Source organism: Vidua macroura, chromosome 9 (assembly GCF_024509145.1).
Source record: "Vidua macroura isolate BioBank_ID:100142 chromosome 9, ASM2450914v1, whole genome shotgun sequence".
Classification (NCBI taxonomy): Eukaryota; Metazoa; Chordata; class Aves; order Passeriformes; family Viduidae; genus Vidua; species Vidua macroura.
This window is the reverse complement of record NC_071579.1, coordinates 17216803-17236008: the sequence shown is the minus strand read 5'-3', so window position 1 is coordinate 17236008 and position 19206 is coordinate 17216803. Positions and strand designations below refer to the sequence as shown.

The 19206-nt window shown below is 45.7% G+C and overlaps 1 long non-coding RNA gene across 1 annotated transcript; it reads left to right on the top strand.

Moving 5' to 3' along the window:
* Nucleotides 1-5863: 5863 nt before the first annotated feature.
* Nucleotides 5864-19019, top strand: LOC128811629 (uncharacterized). Its single transcript, XR_008438410.1, has 5 exons — nucleotides 5864-6164; nucleotides 9263-9434; nucleotides 12534-12870; nucleotides 17103-17151; nucleotides 17732-19019. It is a non-coding gene; the product is annotated as an uncharacterized LOC128811629 (long non-coding RNA).
* The last annotated feature ends 187 nt before the right edge of the window (nucleotides 19020-19206 follow it).

Genomic DNA, 19206 nt, shown 5'->3' with positions numbered 1-19206 from the left:
CGGGAAGCTACAGAGGTTTTTAGACCTCTACCACCACACTCACCTTTCCACTCACCCTTGTACTGGGATTGCTGATTGCTAGCATTGCCAGCACCGTGCAGTTATCTACAGCTGTAAAATTAGGTCAAATGCTTTGAATGTAATTACAGAACAGAGGTCAGGCCCATCTTACAGTGACTTTGGACTATTCAGTGAGAAGGATATTTTGATTCCAGTCATCGATACAGGGATACAGATAGCACAGCAGGAGCAGAACAGATGTCCACGAGTCTTTAAACAGTAGGAAAAGGAATTTAAAACAGACTCATTGGAATGTAACTTGAAAAACAGATGAGTAGAAAAAAAAAAATAAAACAAATGCAAATAATTTCAGGTTTCCAGTTCTTTATAATGGTTCAGGTATGTGATGAGCAGCTACTTTCTCTGAAAAGCAGGCAAAATATTAAATCAAAGAAAACAGAGAATGTATGTACATATGTATGCACTTTGAAAGCTTCCTGTTGAATTATGAATACCTTCAAATCATAAAATATAGAGCCTGTCAATGGTTTCCATAGAAGTTTGAACATGCAGTTTTACTTGTTCACAGTGCAGTCTGTGTGTGCTATCACATTAAAACCAGAGAGAAGCAAGAAAGACACAGAATCATCTTGTAGGAAAAATACAAAAAACCAAAAAAACCCACAAACCTGACTGACAGACTGAGTAATTATTAATGAGAAATTCAGAGAAGAGAGGCATGAGGAACAAACTTCTCTAGGAACTGGCTTTTATCATACAGTCAATAGATGAATTGCAAGAGGAGAAGTGCTTCCTTCCCTTGGAAAAGTGGGGAGGTTAAAAATGCAAAGGTTCACCTGTAGCAGCCAGCAGCTGCACCAGTGCAGTAGAGGTGCTGCAATGGGACACTGCTCTTGTGCTGACAGAGGCAGGAGCTTGCACAGCCCTCCATGGGCACCACCAGTGTGAGGACTACTGGGAATACCCAAAGCTGTCATGGGGTGGAGGGCATGACCCTGAGGAACAGTATATTAGGGACTGACAAAGCACCCAGAAGCTGTGGGTTTGGCTGAAGCCCTTCCAGTGCTTCCTCCACACCATGTGCCCAGGGTAGCTGGAGAAAGGATGTGCTAGGATGGGCTGTCACAGCTGAGCAACTGGGGAGATCTATGGAATGAACCACAGGGGCCTTGCAAGCGGCTGTGGAGCCACAGGCAGGAGGGCAAGCAGGGCTGAGGATGTCATGACACTGGCAGAGTGCAGCCAGGCTGGCTACAGGCACGGGGCTCTTGGCAGCAGCAGGCTCTGCCCATCCTGGACAGTCAGTCCTTGCCCCAGACCAGCAAGATGGGATCAGCTGGGACTGGATGTGGCCCTGCCTGCAGTGGCAGCAGCTGCTGTTACTTGAGGGATCTAGGAAGAGTGTTGAGGATGCTGAAGACTTCCTCACATGGTGGAGGATACAGGATGGGGGGTGGCCCCACTGGTCCACAAAGCCTCCACTTATGGTCACATCGACTGCCCAGCTTTGGGCTGATGTCCTGGCCCAGTCCCATTCCCAAGGAAGTGACTGATGACTGGGATTAGGGCTGTCCTTGGTGCCTCCTGGCCTGCCCTGCTCCCTGGCTGGGATGATGGGACAGGTCCTGCTTGCTGGGTCCTGTTCTGCTGCCCCAGGGAGCCCACATGGCTCCCACCTCCCAGACAGTCTAGGGTCCCAATGACCTAGAAGCCCATGGAAAATACAGTCTCATAAACTGCAAGCAGAAAAGAAAAATTTCCAGTAAGAATTGTATGACTGAACCTGAGGTCCAGACTGTTGTCTGTAATTCAGGGAGGAAAACCATGACAGGAGCTGGAGACAGGATGCCCAGAGCAGGAGGGAGGTACTGGATCTGCAAGCACAGCCTGGGAGTACAGGGATCTGCCCAGGAAGGAAGAGCTGTGAGCACCTCAGTGAAGAAGGAGGAGGAAGCAGTTCTGATGGAAACAGTGACCTAGATTCTCAGATCAATGAATTGCAGGAAGGCTAGGAGTCTAATTGAGCAGCCATTTAAAAATCCCCAAACCTGAAACAACAACAACAACAAAAAAACCCTGAGTAGAAACTCACATTAGAGACTGAGGAGAAATTTGAGATGCTTCATACAACACCAAAGCTTTCTGGAAGGAGAAAAAGGATGACACTGTCTGAGAAAGCAACTTTGAGGTCAAGCTGGACAATAGCTGAGGCTTTCCAAAACACTGAGAAAATAATTCAGTTGAACAAGCAGAAAGTTTCTCAGCTGGATAATACACAGAAACAGACCCAGTAGGCAAACCTCAATGTGTGGCCAAGGTAGGTGGAGACAATTACATTGCTCTGGAAATCATAGAATAATTTGGATTGGAAGGCACCTTAAGATCAGCTGTGCCCTAACTCTATGGACAGCTGTGTGCAGCATCAGTAAGTGGGAACTGGGTCATTCAATAATTATATGATTATATATATAAAATCATATAATCATATAATTATATAATCATATAATATGGGCATCTTCTATGGATTTTCTTTGCTGCTAAAAAGGAAGTAGTTAGAAATGAAGCCATTAATATAGGGAGATACATAGATTTCTGGTAACAATGTGTAGAGATCTGAACAGAGTTCCACAAAGGAAAAACCTTCCTCTGGAGATTGTGTTCATGAAAGGCCTTGAAAGAAGGAGTCTGAATGACTGGAAGGCACAGGCTGTAGCACACCATCAGAACTCTACTAATGCAAACCCTTATGTGGATGCCCTTGCACTAGAGTGACTAGAGAGATTTCTGTCTAGTTTGCGTTTATGGGCATAAAGAGCAAGTTAAACCTGATTATTATTATCTGGATTTGATACACATCAGAGTAAGCTGGCTTAAAGCAGAACCCTGAGCAGAACCCAGATCTCCTGCAATGTTCAGAGCAAAGTCCTTTCAGGTAGCCATGCTGCCACCAGGCCCTTTGCGGCTCAACCTGCAAGCTGCCTTCTTTCTACCACCCTCACTTCTGGCAGGGAAGTAATTCCTGTTACCCTGTCATGTGCTGAGGGCAGACTGTCCTTGCAAATTGCAGCCAGCACCCCCTGTGTGTGATGGGCACCTTCCTGCCCCATCCTTGCTCAGCACGGTCCCTTTCACCCCTGCCTATGCACAGATGGGAACTGGCAGGGAGAGCTCATTTCCCCAGGCTGGGTGCCAGAGAAGCAGGCAGCAGTGCTGGGGAAAGGCAAAGGGGGCTCTTGGTTATGTGTGTGCAGAGGAGACTGCTTGTGCTGTTCACTTTACAGAAAGCATCAGGAGACACTGAAGCTTGTGAGCACTGTGTGACCCCAAGGAAGATGTCAGAAGTACTGAGGGATCCATCAGGAAAAAGAGACGTAGCTGAGGTAGGTGACAGCAAAGGCAGAATGCCTTCTGCACTTGTAGAAACCTGGCCAGCAGCAGAGAGTGCTGTTGGCAAGACAGTGGAGGACATAGGTAAGCATCACTTCATGAAATGCTCTGGCTAAGCAGGTGAGTGCTGTCAGAGATCCCTCACACAGCACTAGAGGGGGTAACATTGCCCTGTTCAGTCACAGCGCATCTGCCTTTGATAGCAAGGAGTAGCACCCAGTTTTCATCTGTCACTTTGCAAGTACAGAGAGATTCTAAAGAGACAAAAAAGAGACAAAAAAGAGAATCTAGAGAACCACAACACTTGCTTATACTTTTTTTCTTTTCCTTCCTTATGGATCTCTGAATTCACCATCTCTGGTCCTCTATTCCCACCTCTAAGACTTAAGGTCTCCAGTACATCCTTACATGCCCCTCTGCTCTCTGGTGGTTGCTTCTGCATGGGCCCATCTGCTGAGGCTCTACTCTGTGTCTGGAAGCTCTGTGCAGTCTGAGGTACCTTGGGGTGTCTGAAGTGGCTGGTGGGCAACTGCTTATCTGCCCTACTGCCAGTACCTCCTCCATTTCCTGGGGGCCCTTCCTGTCTTCCACTTTGGCTTCCATCCTAGCCTCAGAGACATATCAAGAAGTTGAAAATAATCTCCAAAATTTCAAGCATTTTGCTAGAGTTGTGACTGCTGAGAGTTCACATTAAAGCCAACAACTACTGCAGCAGTGAAGAGAGCAGAGGGCTGGGTGCTGGGTCTGAGAAGTGCGTAGCTCACTGAGACATTGAGAGACCGTTTTCTTCCTCTCCTTGAAAGAGCTGGAAGGAAAATGATCAACTGGGAAAGTATGTTTGTGGGGGAAGGAATCTCATGTTTGTGGGTTCAGATGCCTAGTACAAGGAATTTTCATTAGCCTTGGCAGGTAGGGGCACAGCATAGTGTCACTTCTTTGATTCCACTGGTTATCCAGCCCCACCAGGTGAGTGAGGCCAAGGGTCTAAACAGGTTAGGTCCAGTAGAGGACCTCCCATGAGGGAAGGAATTCCATGAACTGAGAAGTCCTTGCAACTTCTTTCATCCCTAATGTTGTTTGGGTTTTTTTGTTGGTTCTGGTGGGGTTTCCCCTCCATGCCTTTGCTTTTCCTTCTCTTTCTGCTAGTCTTTTAAAATATTCCAGTGTGTAATGCTTTCCTGGCCAAAAATGTCAATAAGAAAGGAAAAAGAAGTTAAAAACCTGCCACCAGTCTGAAGTTCATTCATGGTGAGGGTGTAAACAGACTCAGCTTTAATAACATGGCACACTTTCTCCCGTGGCTGCCTCTCTTACTGGTCATGGAAACAGGAGAATATTGGCTTTTTCCAGAGCGTCATCATGAATCCTTATGAGTAGCAATGACGGACACGGAGTGCAGTGCCAAGGTGATCTTTAAAGTGTAAAGCCTTGCGTGCCCTCCAAGAAAGGAGCTGCACTGTGACCTGCGGCGATGGCAGGCGCCGCGGGCGGTGCGCGGCCCGGGCCGCTGCGGGCTCTGCGCCCCCCGCGCCCCCCGCCCTGGGGCAGCGCCGGGGCAGCAGGGCCGTGCCCGGGGCCGTGAGCGGGGCGGGATTGCCGGGGCTGGGCGCGGGGTGGCGGAGCGCCAGCACTGCCCTGTCCCCGTGTCGCTGCCCTCGCACGGCTCCCGGGTGCCTCCTGCCGACCGCCGCTGCCAGGCCCCGACCCGGGCGGCAGCGCCTCGCCAGAGCTGCTGGCGCGGCCTGCCGGAGCCCGCACGGTCATACCCGTGAGCGGGGCCCGGCGTGAGCGGGGCCCGGCGTGAGCGGGGCCCGGCGTGAGCGGGGCCCGGCGTGAGCGGGGCCCGGCGTGAGCGGGGCCCGGCGTGAGCGGGGCCCGGCGTGAGCGGGGCCCGGCGTGAGCGGGGCCCGGCGTGAGCGGGGCCCGGCGTGAGCGGGGCCCGGCGTGAGCGGGGCCCGGCAGCGGCCGCAGTGGCACCTGCTGTAGGGCCGGGTAGCGCCGGGGTCCAAACGCCATTTGGCAGCGTTTGGGGACCGTTTAGCACACTCTGCCCGCCACCCTCTGATGGGATTTCGGCTGCATTGCGAACCCTTCCAGCGGTAGTTCTGCCTGCCTGAGCACTTGGCCCGTTAAGCAAAGGGACAGATTTCTGCAGACAGCTTCCCAGAGGCTCAGCACACGGCTGTGCAGCACTCACTGGGGTGGTCTGTGTGGAGCCCTCATTCAGGGCAGAGAACAGCTGTAGCTTGAGGAGAGCTTACTTCCCTAGCCTGACCATCTTCAAAGTGTCTTTGCAGTAATAAAAAGGAAACATTTTTCCTTTGCAGTTTTTACTTACTCTACTCATGCTGCAAGAGTGACCTAATGAAAAAAAAAAAAAAAAAAGAGTGTTTCTTAGTGCTAGATATAGCAGTCATTTTATCACAAGTACTGGAAGATAGCAGTAACAGGCTTCAGTCATCTCTGATGGATTTTGGAGCACGACAGAAAGTCTGTTACTGGTTCTCTTTGTTCTTCCAGATCAGTTATTCATAGCCAGGGCTCCCACGGCAGGTCCTGAGCCCACTGAGGCCAGGCTGCTCCTTGTGGTGGTGGCCAGCTCCAGCTGTTGTGTTACCATGAGGCCATGGCTGCATTGTTTAATAATTTTGCTTTTGTTTTCCTTTGCAGAACTGTTAAAACCAGCAGACATTCAGGCAAGCAGACCAAGACTGGGAATGCTAAATGTTGCACACTCAAAACCATATGAGCAAAAGGTTTGTTTGCCCTCAAACCTAGGGAACAGCCTACTAACACAGGTGATGGATGATGAAGGGTGGGCTGCAGGAACTGGAGGTTGCTGGGAGTCTGGGAAGGGCCAAGGGTGTCTGGCTGATGAGCTTTTAGCCTCTTGGGTGCTGCAGGGGGTGGCCTCCCTTCTTCCCCATTTCATGCAAGGGAAGGTGGGATGCTGGGTAAGGATCTGAGACGGGGAAGAAATATGTTCGTGGGCATCCTCCAAAGACAGATTTCATTTTCTTTGAAGATCTGTGCTCTCTTTTCTGTTAAGGCATATGGAAATTGAATGCTTTGTGGCCTACAGTCATGTGGATGTTTTCTGTTGTGACTAAGGATTCAATACTGTGTAGCACCCTGTAATGTGGTCTGATAGGGCATCTTCAGTTTGCCACTGTAGACAAGTTTCTTTGATTGCTTTGTGACTAATGCAATTGGAAACATATTCCAAACACAATGATGGGAAGAAAGGGAGGCCTGTATTTCCCTTCAGTGCTCTCCATGTGATCTCTCTGGATCGTGTATCCATGCAGTTTTCTGTGGTTCTTTTGCATACCCCAAGTGAAGTAAAAGAAGCTTTCTTGACCTAAAAGGAGCTATTCTTTCAAAGCATGGGGTTTTGCAGGTTTGTAATAAAAGTATCATTGTGTTTCATAAAGGTAGAGCTTCTGCAAGTGCAGTTCATAAACAGTGTCATGGAATGTTTTCAGAGCTACTCAAGGTTTGCTCAACTTCCACAGAGATCATGAAAGTCTTGCTGTTGACAATATCCTGCTTTACCTCGAGTTCTTATTCCAGCAGAAGAGAGATCTCTCATGGTCCTATGTCATATCTGCAAGCCCTTCTGGCTGCTGCCCCCAGCTGTGCCAGGCACTGATTTACCAGAGATGCAGTAAAATGCTGTTTCCTACCTTCAAATTCCTAGAGACAGAAAGTGAATTCATAAGCTTTGGTCTGCAGGTGTCAATGCACAATTGTGTCTGTCCAGGTGGGAGAGTTCAGTCTTCTCCATTGGCTGCATTCAGCGTTTTCAAAGACCTCTATCAGCATTTTTCAAGCCTGTACACACTTGAATCAGAACAGAAAGAAAACATCCACAAAACAACTGAATGGACTGGGGAAAAATCTTGAAAAAGTGGAGATCAAGTAATTGTGTGTGTCTGATCCATTCTTGCTTTTCTATGTTCTAAAAATTCTTGTACCACGTTGAGCTGCAGTGTCCAAACCAGGAGGGATCTGGCAGATTGGCATCCCAGAGGTGCACGTACCACTCCCCTGTAATGCCTACTGCACTTGAAAGGCAGATTTTGTATTAGCTTTGAGACAAACTGCAAACTCCAATCCAGCCATGGATTTGCTACACAGAACACAACAAGCTTGTCCATGGCTATAGTGACTTACTCTTTTCCAGATGATCCAGCTCTGGGAAAGGAAAATACAAGGATCTTACCACTAATGCAAGCTCAATGATCTGGGAATTTTGCTGTATGTAGTGGCTCTGCTAATTGAGTTGAGTGGAAAGACCATCTCTCCTCTGCTCCTCCTGTTCTTTCCAAGCCCAAAAGAAAGAGGTAAGGACACAGCCTACCTGCTGTGTGCAGGCAAGCAAAAGGGGAGGAGAGTACCCTCCTTTGCTTGTGCCTCCAGCAGCCTGGACACCAGCAGTGTGGAGCTCACCTTGTCCTTCCCCCTGGCAAACCAAGCAAACCAGCTTACTATTTCTGAGACACATTCTGCTCACCTAGATTTAGGAAATCCCCAGAGGAATAAATAACACAAAAAGAGTGAAATGGGTCTTAATTTAAGGGATCTTCACCTACCCCCAGCCCCAGTTTCTCAAGTTGGGAGTTCATCCCTGTTTGTTACATGCTTAAAGCAGAGATCAGCTCTTCCTGTTCATGCAGCTCTGGGAAAACTGGTTGTACTTTGTTCAGAGAAGAATAAACTGTAACTACTAACATGGTCAGCTCATCTCTACCATCATCACCGATCTTGATCTGTCAACTCCTTTTGCTGCTTATTTGCTGGCAAAGAAACTCAAACCAAAGGTCCTTTGGGAGATGCAAAGACAATAGAAGGAAACATTTGCCTGATATCTGATGTTACCACGAAGAGCTGGCCAGTGCAAATAGAAATATTTGATTTATGATGGAAAATTTAATCGGGAATATTACAAGAATAGAACCTGCGCTTCAAAGGGCTTATCTGTTCCCTGACATGTACTCCAATTGTCTGTCCTTTCCCAGCAGGTACTAGTCACAGCATCTTTCCCTGGAGGAGGGTACTAGTCACAGCATCTCCCCTAGTCCTTCCCTGTTTTCGATTCCCAATCCCAATTTCCAGACTTCCAAATTTAGACAGTGCTTCCCATCTGAGTAGTCATGATGTGGAGTCCTTATTTAATCACAAGACACTGACCGTCCAATCCTTCCTGGAGCTCTTCCTTAGGTGCATTTTGGCTCTTCCTTCTTGCACAAGAAACATCCTGGTTCACTCACAAGCTGCCTGTGCTCTGTGCAGCTGCTGCTTGTTATCAAGAGGTTTATGAGTGAAACAGAACCTAGTTATAAAAGAAGGGAAAAATGTGGATTCCCTGGGGCTGGGCATGAGGCTGTGGGACTGTCTTAAACCCCTGAAGATTAATTTCTGGTTCTACAAACAAGCTCTGAATGAAAAACTTTGCCTGCTGGAGCCAGCTACTCCCACCACAATTAATGTGTAGGAACTCAACATATGTGAAGGTTGTGTCTCTGGAGGTATTGTGATGGACCACTGTCACTGCAGGAAACCTAGAAGAAGTGGCATAGTAAGTGGGCATAAATTAAAAAATTAGGCTGTTTTCAGTAAATTTACTGTGGATTTAGTAACATTTATTTGTCATTTTATAAATATTCAGATTTACTGATTAGCCATCCAAGCAAAGGGGTTTGCAATGGAAGCAACTGCAGATCAGGGGGACAATGTATGTGAGTACCAGTAGAGCTCATGCCACAGCAGTATCAAGCATAGGGTTGTGTAATTTGAAAATTTGGGTACCCACTCCTCACCCTCTATTGCATAACTTGAATTTGTTTTGCAGTGGAACTCATACAGGAAAGATAGGAATGGCTGATTTTGAAGTAGAAAGACAAAAGAACTTATTGATAGCACAAGGGGAAAGACACACACATTGAGGGTGTGCAAGAAGTGTTTAAAGACACGTTCAACAACTGGTATTCAGACGTGAAGAAGAAATTCTGCAGTAAACACAGGTAAGACAAGCTGTTCTATATAAGGAAGAAAAAAAACAAAGGTGGTTGAGAGCTAACAGCACAGACAGTATCTTTTTCCAGAAGTTTGGAACTAAAGTATAGAAATTTCATACAGGGAGTAGTATGGAAATTTCATATAGAGAAAAACCAGGAACATAAAGCTGCCAGTCTCCTCCAGGCCAGAATTGCCACAAAATGGCATTTTGAAACTACATAGATATAAGAAGCTTTCTCAAATACTGGGAAGCAGGAAAGAGATGGTCACAAAGCTAACTTCAAGTGTATCCAGGATGCTGTTCCAATGGACAGGGAGTGTTCAAAGCTGGAAATTTGAGTCCAAAAATATAGATAGCAGGACAACACAGTGTGCAAAAAGCACCTAAAGGAACACTGCAAACAAGCAAAAAAAAAAAAAAAAAAAAAAAAAAAAAAAAAAAGACTTGGTAATGTACTGATCTCAGGGTCCAGAGGTGACATTACAAAATAATGAAATGTGGCCTCACTTTTCCTTACTTGAGAACACACATGGAAATTACTGCAGGCTGCATTAACAAGCACATGTGTACCTGAGACTACAGAAAAACGTAACACATGCCAAGCTAGTTGCCAAATGTGGGTTTAAGAGTCACAGATGGTAGGGGAAGATGGGGTCACATTAAACTATGAGACCTTGTTGTTGTTAAAAGATGAGCAAAATTGGGAAATGCAAGAAAACTGTTCATGTTTTGCTGAGTTTTCAGATCTGAGACTGCTAAATTAATGTTTTAAATAAAATAACACAATTTTATAATATGTTTCCAACTAGTCATTTTACAGCTTTCCCCAGATGGTCTGAAGTATGTATGAAAATATAATACAAGTGGAAAATTACTTGCCTTTAGAGCATCCTTATGTGCTCTCTCATATGCACCTCCTGCATGTCCTGCCGCAATAGTTTGAATGTTACAATTTCATGACCACTGGTAGTTTTGTGGTGGTGAAATGAAGCTGGAGAAGTGGAAGCAAAAGAAACAAAGCAAGAAAGAATGATGTTTCTAGTAGGAAAACAGAGTGTGTAAATGCAAGGGACTTGCAACGAAAAGTAAAAGAATCAGAGGAGGTGATGTGAGCAGCACTCAGTTCATCCAGGAAAGGATAGGGGTTGGCTGAGATGCAAGGTGGAGAGACACCCATCAGGAGTAGGGACCTGCAGAGCTGTAGATGTTAGCTGAAGCCCTCCAGGCAGATGAGGTGGTCTCCAGAAGGTCACCTAGGAGATATTTTGTCCTTCACAAGGGAGGAAGGAGTAGATAGGCTTGCTGGAGACTCCCATGTGGAGAGGGCAGGGAACAGATGAGGGCAAGGAATTATGAATAATGTGCCTGGGGTGGGAGTAGAAGGAGGACACTGGGGTCCTGGTCCAAGGGTCTTTGTGGAAAGAAAGAAGGCAGCAGAGAAGAAAAGCAATTCCATAAGACAGAAAGGAATACAGCTTCAAAGGGAATTGTAATTAATGGCACCAGAAGCAGTGACACAACCAGAGGATTGAGGATAGAGATGGAGGAGTGAAAGGCTGTTAAACTTAATGGTGCAAGCACTGGAATAAAGGTATAGATCAGGGTTGTGAGGGTAGAGTTAGCTGTGGTGCTGGCTGGATTCTCCCATTCAGAGAACAAGGAAGAAGAAAGGTATGTAAGGGTGGGATTTAGGGACAAGGGGAAATTATAAGATGCTTACCTTGGAAGTCTTGATAAAGGAGCCTGGAGGACAGTGAGGATTTGGAGCTGTGAAGGATTGAGTAAGGCTAAAGGAGGAGGCAGAAGATACAGTTTCTGGGGTATTTGGATAAGTAGGAGCAGAGTAACGCCGTTGACTGTATAAGAGCCAGGGAGAGTACAGGAGAGGAACAAGGCTGGCTCAGACCTGGGAGAAGCTGGCAGTACCCTTGCCCAGGGGTAGAAGAAAGAGAAGACCTGTGTGAAGCAGTAACCTGAGATGGTAGGCTGGGGGTCTAAAGTGAAGGAAACTGTAGGAGGACTGGGAGAGAGGATGGAGCAAGAGGTGTTAGGAGAGAGCACAGAAGATGTGAGTAGTAGGGAGATAAAGAGGAAGGAAAGGGTAGAGCAGTGCAGCAAAGCTTTGTGTTCCTGAGGAGTGCAAGAGAAAAGGGGATGGGAGTCAAACAGCAGAGGTAGTGTGAAGGTGGAAAGGATGGAGAGATGGAATTATTCCAAGGTGGGAGGGAAGAAGAAAGACAAATGAATAGGCAAATTATAACTAATGCAATAATTAACTGCTACAGCAGTAATCTGATTGTCACCCAAAAAAGAGGATGAGGCAGGGAGTTCGTGAGTGAGGGGGAGGCATGATCAGGCTGGCAGAGAAACAGAAGTGGGCTGAGCCCAGTGGGGTGCAGAGGCAGGGAGCAGCAGAAGCAGATGCTGGGGCTGTAGTTCCTATGGCAACATACCAAGGCAAACGCAACAAGTGTGCCAGTGTGGCGGCGTTGGCAGGGCACAGCTCAGTGCCTCTCTGTGTCACACTCCTCAGGGTGGGAGTGGAGCTGTGCACCATCCCTGGCCACCAGGGCAGCATGGCTCTGCCCCTGCAGAAACCAGCACAAGTTACTGGCAGGTTTTGAGGCCTGGCCCCATCGCTGCTGCTAAATGGATGTTTTGTGCTCTCTTTCTCCAATCCTAGGAATCCCCAAGCACAGCAGAGTGAGAGCTGCTGAGCATCTTGCCAGCAGTGAGGCGCCTGTGTGCCACATGGCGAGGGGATAGCTCTGCAGGAAGCAATGAGAGTGAGCATCACCCCTCCTCGCTGCCATGTGCCATGGGCTGGGGGCTTAAATCTCCCATGCCCTGGCTCAGCATGGCCTGGCACATACCTCCAGGCACCTGCAGTGTGTAGGTGTCCTCCAGCACACCTGGAGTGTGAGGCCAGTCTGCCTACAGCAGGCAGAAAAAGCACATGGCTTTCACAGGCTAGGGCCTTTTTTTCCACTCATAAACTTTGGCTGAGTTTTCCCTTCCTTTCCTATAGTATCTCTTGTAATTAATCAGCAGTTTGGGTCTGCAGCTAGTCCACACCATTGTGCTCATGTCCTACTCTAAACAGCTGGAGACAGAACATAAAGACAAATGTCCCTATTGCTCTGACACTTGGATAGAAAGAACAGCCCTGCGGGCTGACCAGCAAGGATGCCGCTCGGTTTATCCTACCCCCGCCGGAGATCCATCCTGCCCCCGCCGGAGATCCATCCTGCCCCCGCCGGAGATCCATCCTGCCCCGGCAGCAGCGCTCGGGCTTTCCGCGGGCTCGCAGCTGCGTCCAACAGCAGAGGGAGCTCCGGGAGAGGAAGAGGAGCAGGCGAAGCTTGGCAGGAGCAGCCCCAGGAAGGAGGGAGGAGGGCAGGGGTGGACGGAGGTAACTGCAGGCTGCTCTGCTGCACCAGGTAGGGAGCTTTTAACAGCGTGAATGGATGAGGGGAAAAGGGGCCTGAGAGCGGGAGTAGTTGAAAAGCAGCCGCCATGGAAACAAAATGCGAGGAGAACTTTAGGTATAAAAAAAACAAGAACGAGACAAGCAAAAGATGTGTCTGGGTGCTCTTTCTAAGATTTAAGACTTAGGCTAACTTCAGGGTATCTTGTGCTAAATAGCTGTAAGAAGGAGGAGGGTATCTTAGTTACTTGGAGAGTGTTTTTTGTGTATTGAAGTGCTAAAACGTCTGGCTGTATTTTTTTTTTTCCGAGGAGAATGCCCCGTGTTGAACACTGTTGTCATGTCAAAATTAATTTCAGAAAGTTTCAGTGACATTTTGAGACACTCTAGTGCCATGGGTTCACACTAGGATCAAAGGAAAGCAGTGAATATTGCCTCTGTGTCAGTGGAAATGCACCCATTGGTAGTTGATGGCCATTTCTGCCACACTTGGGACGACAGCAAAATCAGCCAGCCACATCACAGCCCCTGCAAAGCCAGATCATGGCTATGACTCTCTAGCCACAGGGATCAGAGCAAGGAAATAAATATGTTGGTCTTTCCATCCCTTGTTCTCCGTGGTCCCGGGTGCAGCACAAGAGCAGGCATGATTCATTCTACGGTGTCTGGGCAACCCAAGGGAAAATCGTCTGCTAATTTCAGTTTCTGATGTCAGAACGTATAATTAACCTGACAAAGCAAAACGTTATTTTAGGTTAAGGCATGATCAGACCTTCCTTCTCCCTCTACCTATTTCTAAATGGTAATAAGTTGAAGGTGTTTGAGGCTGGGGGAGGTATATGTTTTGTGGTGGTTATACAGTGTTGGCAGTGCATTTGCTGCTCTTATGCCCTCTAATATATAAAAATATAACCAGTGCTTTCTCCAATTAATTTATATTCGAGTTGAATGCAGAGAAAACAAATTATTTGGATATTAGAGTAACCTCTGTCATTGCATGTGTGTGCAACACTCCTCCTTTGTATCATCAGTCTTTGGAACAGGAGATGAAGTAGGTTTTAAATTAGCAAGCTGAATGCCATGGTGGCTGTGCACAGGAATCACAGGAGTACTTGGAATGTTTAAGGTGTGTTTATGTTAGAGTGGATAGTGTGATGCTAGACTGACAGTGGATATCTAATTGTAGAAGCTTTAGTGACTGGAATACTTTGGTTTACAGTTACTGTATTTTAAAAAGTGTTGGGAAGAGGATTTCAGAGGTGGATTTATATCATGTTGTTGCTTGGGTAGAATTGATAGAATGGAACAATTGATTTTGTTTGATCTATAGTATGTACACATGACTAGCAGAATGTGCTGTGTTTAAGGTAAGAAGATTAATATAGCCCATTTCAAGTAAAATCGACTTCTTTTAGTGCTGTATTGCCAAGTCTGGGTTCTGTAGGCTTCCAGGCACAAAAAAAAGCAAGCAGCCCTTTTGCAGTTCTTGAGGTGGGAAAAGAGCTCTGAGTACCTCTGGGTTTCTGATTAAGGAGCTCCATTTTAAAATAAGAGTTCTGTAGTCTCCTTCTACAGAGTGACTAGTGGTTTCTTTGCTCCATGGTAGAATAGGAAGGCAGAGAGAAAATGCAGCATGTAAGATATAAATATTATTCCCTTTTTTTTCCCTGTTGTTTTTGCCTGGTGTTCCTCAAATTTGGTAGTTTTTTGGTGGTTGTGGGTTTTTTGTTATTGTTTTTGTTGTTGTTTTTGTTGTGGTGGGGTTTTTTTGTTTGTTTTTGTTGGGTTTTTTTTTTTGGGTTGGTATTTTTTTTGGGGGGGGAGGGAGGTTGTATGTCTGGATTTTTTCCTGATCTAGTTGGGTGAGTCCTTAATCTTTAGCCATTTGAATGACTGGAGATCAGTCATTTGCAGGCTCAGAGCATTTTGGTCCCACATATGTTCTTTCTTTTTCCTCCTGCTGCTCAAAAAGCTTTGCCCAGCTGTGCACCTCACTATGCCCTTGTGGCTAGGCTATTTTAAGGAAACTTATTCCAAAGGAATAACAAAATCAGCAAGGTCTAACTATTGTACCTGTGTGATTGGGGAAGTAAAGGTTAAGTGCTAGCACAGGTACAACTCAGCACTCTGAAGATAACTGGCTTGCCATTTCTTTAAAGGCCACCATTGTCCTAGATTCAGGTAGGGCACTTAGGTTTTGTGTCACTCCGTTTGCACATGGAGCCACAGCCATTTCACTGAGAAAGCCAATTGAGATCTGAAGGGGAAAGAAGGGCTTTCAGGCATGATTTGAAGAAAGAAATAACAGACTGAAATGTCCCGGGGAAAGCAGGGAAACTGTACCAGAGAGCAGGGCTGGACAAAGTGTGACTCCTGAAAGCTTCTTTTGGTCTTACCCTGCTAATTCTGATTATGACAGCTTTTTAATTTTTATTTCCTGTTCAGTCTCCATGTTTACCATTTAGTAATTGTGGAAATGGTGTTGAGCAGAAGAGGCAGAGATCATAGAAGCAGTAAAGTGCAAAATTAAGAAAATAGGAAGAGCTAAGTAGATTAAGTGGACTGGCACAGACTAACCCCTTCTCCCAGCCCAATGGCTCTAGAATCTGAAGGTACTCAACATCTCAGTGGTGATTCCTGCCTGGGCACTGAGTATACAGATCCATGTTACCAGCCAGTACATTTGACTGACACAGGCTTTATCTTGGGCTGGCCAAGCAATGCACAACCACATTTTTCCTTCTGCTAAAGTAAAGTCCTGCCCTGGCAAGCTGCCAGGGTGAAGGGCAGGTTTGCCTGCAGCTCAGTTTATGGCCTTCCTGCCATGCCTCCCACCTCATATGATGCTGTGTGTTTTGTGACTTTATAGTCCATTATTGATAAGTACAGAATGAAACAGATTGGCCATCTGTTTGTATATCCACTGGATGAAATTTGAGAATTCATCAAAACTAGGTCTTCTGTGTAATCAGAAGCAGCCAGCACGTGTTCCTCAGCAAAACTTTCCTGAGCTGCAGTGTGATAACACACGCTGCTTGCAAGGCACACCATCATGGCTGCTGCTCTTGTTTCAAAATACAAAGGTATTTGCTAAGAATGAGGCTTCATCCCCCAAATTTTTAGAAATGGAACTGCACATTGGGTGGCTGACATATTATCACAAATGAAACAAAAGAACTGGTGAGAACATTGTGGAGTTCTGGATGTAAGTAGAAACTGCTGTTTATGCAAAGCAGTCTTTCATTCCATTTTTCAGCACAAAGACAAGGTAAGCAGTGATTTTTTTCATCCAGGAAGTTCAGAAGCTGGGAGAATCCCAGCCAGAATAGGCTGGCTCTCAAGGCCTTTAAGAGTCACTGTGTTTTTAATACAGAAGCTGTTGTGCCAGGTGTTTGAAGACAAGCATAATATCAAAGTATCTTCAGAAAAAGTGGTAACACGGGTCTGGATAATTGTTTATAAAGGAGTTATATAATGGCAAAGAAAGTTGGTTAGCAGGAATTAAAAAAAAAAAGAAAAGATGGAATTACAAATGAACCTAGTAGGGACAGGGTTTTGCAATGCTTTTTATATTGGAAAAACATGCTTTTTTTCTTTTCTTCAATATCTTTGGGATTGTCAGTAAAAATGTATCAAAAGGAGGACTGTCTGATGATTTGATTAGACTTTCTGAAAGCTTTGGCAGTTTGCCCTGGTGATGGGGTAGACTGAGCTGCAGCCCCATCATCCTGCCCATGTATCTTGGGTGAACACCACGGGCTGAGCTGTTCAGCACTTAGAAACACTCTTTCTTGAAAACAGGTGGCCAGTAGCCAAGAGAAATGACTCATATGCATCCTCCCCCTTATTTAAACTAGAGTTTTCCCCTTCATGCTTTGCCCATTCCATGAAGCCAAATTGCCGTTTCTGGAGAGGGGAAAGCCAATTCCCTGCCTGTGTCTCTTCTATGTAGCTGTTCACACTTCTTCCTGAGTAACTGCTACCTCAGCTACTTCTTAGAATACTTCATAGAATAGTTTGGGTTGGAAGGCATCTTTAAAGGTTATCTTGTCTAATCCACAATATCAAAATTCCCCTTCATCTTAAATTGGCTTGGAAGAAAAACTTGTCAGCCCACTCAAAGCCAGGACTGAAGTATTTCCCAGTGAGGAATTTTCTCACCATTTTCTGAGGAACCACTGGTGCACTCTGTTTTTGACACCATCTCTTCCTTATGTTCACCTTCTGCTGGTGTTTCTTTTGCAGCTGGCTTCCTTGGACTGAACTTGGACACCTGCTGGACAATGTCATGCAGGTATATATGAGATGCACAGTATGGGTGTTTGAATGAAAGAAGGAAAGTACTGGAAATCATCTCAGAATAAATGGCCAGCTTTCAACCTGGCCAAAACCGTAACTCTATTGGAGGGCTGATATTTTCTAAAAATGTTAATGATATAAGAATGAAGATAACAATAAGGTTGAAAAATATGACATATTTGGCTACTCAAGGTTATGGAATTTGAAAAATTGAAACTAAAATGCAGTTGTAAAACCAAGTAGGATTGGTTTATCCTGTAAGGCATATAGCTGCACTGCTATTGCTTGTTAATATAATCACTAACTCAGTTCTCTGAGCCACAAATCAACAATATTAGTTTATTTAATTGTAGAGGGCCAATGTCAGAACTGTGCAAGTGGAAAAGAGCTATTTTCCCCCCACAGCCTCCGTTTTCTTGCATCTTTTTTATCACATGGAATAACTTGGAGTGGGCTGATTTGTATTTTGCCTACAGACTGTAGCAGGATAACAGAACAGCTGGGATTTTTATTTGCCCCAAACTGAGCTCTTTTAGATTTGTAATTTCCCTCCTCTCCTTTCTGTCCCACCTCAGCATGTCCTAGGTGGTCAGAGCCAGAAACAGCAACCTGGGAAGAGCTGCCCAAAAGTACTCAGACTTGAGCCTGGGGAAGACCAAACCTGAAACAGTGGAAGAAGTGTCTACTGGAAAAGTTTGAAAGAGGGTATGGAGAGGTTTAAATTAAAACCCATTTGGGTTACCTTTAAATACATACCAAAACAAGCTAAAGAAAAAAACCAAACCAGCAACCCAGCATATGTTCTGTAGGAGGCAAGTCCTTCACACTTGTATTTGCCCTGTTGGAAAGAGAATCTTAATTGGATCCGGATCTGCCCAGTTCCAGGTGTCTTCTCTCTCAGGTCCCCAGAGCCATTTGTTTGTTTTGCTGGTGTGCCTCAGCTTGGCAGAGTATCTTGATTGCTAAGCAAATGTGGATTCAGCCAGCTCTGACCAGCTCTGGCATCTAAAAAAATCCTTTTTTCTTCCGCTTGAATTTCTCTGCCAGCTGCCTTCGAGTCAGGATTTCCCAGCCAGCAGCTCTTGTTATTATCTGTTTTCACTTGCCTTGATGTTTACCAGATTGGACTGCTTTTATCTCTGCTAACCCTCCCTCACTGTGGAGTCCCAGTATTACATACCCTATGTGCCTTGGCCACTGGGTCAGAGCAGAAATAAGTAAATAGATAATAAAATCACCTTATTGAGAAAACAGTGAGGTCTAAAATATTGGCCAAAAATAACACAACTGATGATGATCTCAGGGAAGAAAATAGCTAGAAGGCCAAATGAAGGTATTAAAAATCAAAGCTTAAAATAATTGACTCATTAGCTCATTAGACTAAATCTGAGCTCTGCTAAAATTCCCCACCAGATGAAAACTCGGGTATGAAAATAGTGCCAAACAGCTGAGAGCAGGACAAGCTGGCCTGATTTTTTCTGGTCTCAGAGTGAATTGTTGCTAAGAAGTGCTTTCATTCGCAACCTTAGATACATCATACAGTCATTTAGATCAGAAGGTCTGATTAAAAATGCATCTAAAAATATAAAGGGGAAATTCTCAATCTTTAAAGGGCCATAAAGCTATTCTGAACAAGCACCAAAAATCACTTCCCATCTCTTCCAGTTCTTGAAAACGTGGGGAGGAAATAAAATATGGAAAAGATAAGCTCCTATTTTTTTAAAAAATCAGTTCTTCATCAAGACCAATACACTTTCAAAAGTAATATATTACATCCAGGTAAAAAGACCCGCAGGTCTGGTCTCGTGACGGTTCAGTGTTTAAGAAATATTTAAGGATATCGGTGGCTTTTCAGTTAAAGGAGGAAAAAAAAATTTCTAGTGGCTTTCAGGGTGAGGATCAGGGTCAGTTCGGCTTCTTCCTCAGTGTCCTGTGTTTAGCCTTTGGAGCCGCCGTGGAGGAATCCATCCCTGCGGTCCCAGCGGTGCCGCCCCCCGCCCAAGCTAAAGCTGCCTTCGACTTTTTGGTTCCCTCAGGGGCTCAAGATAAA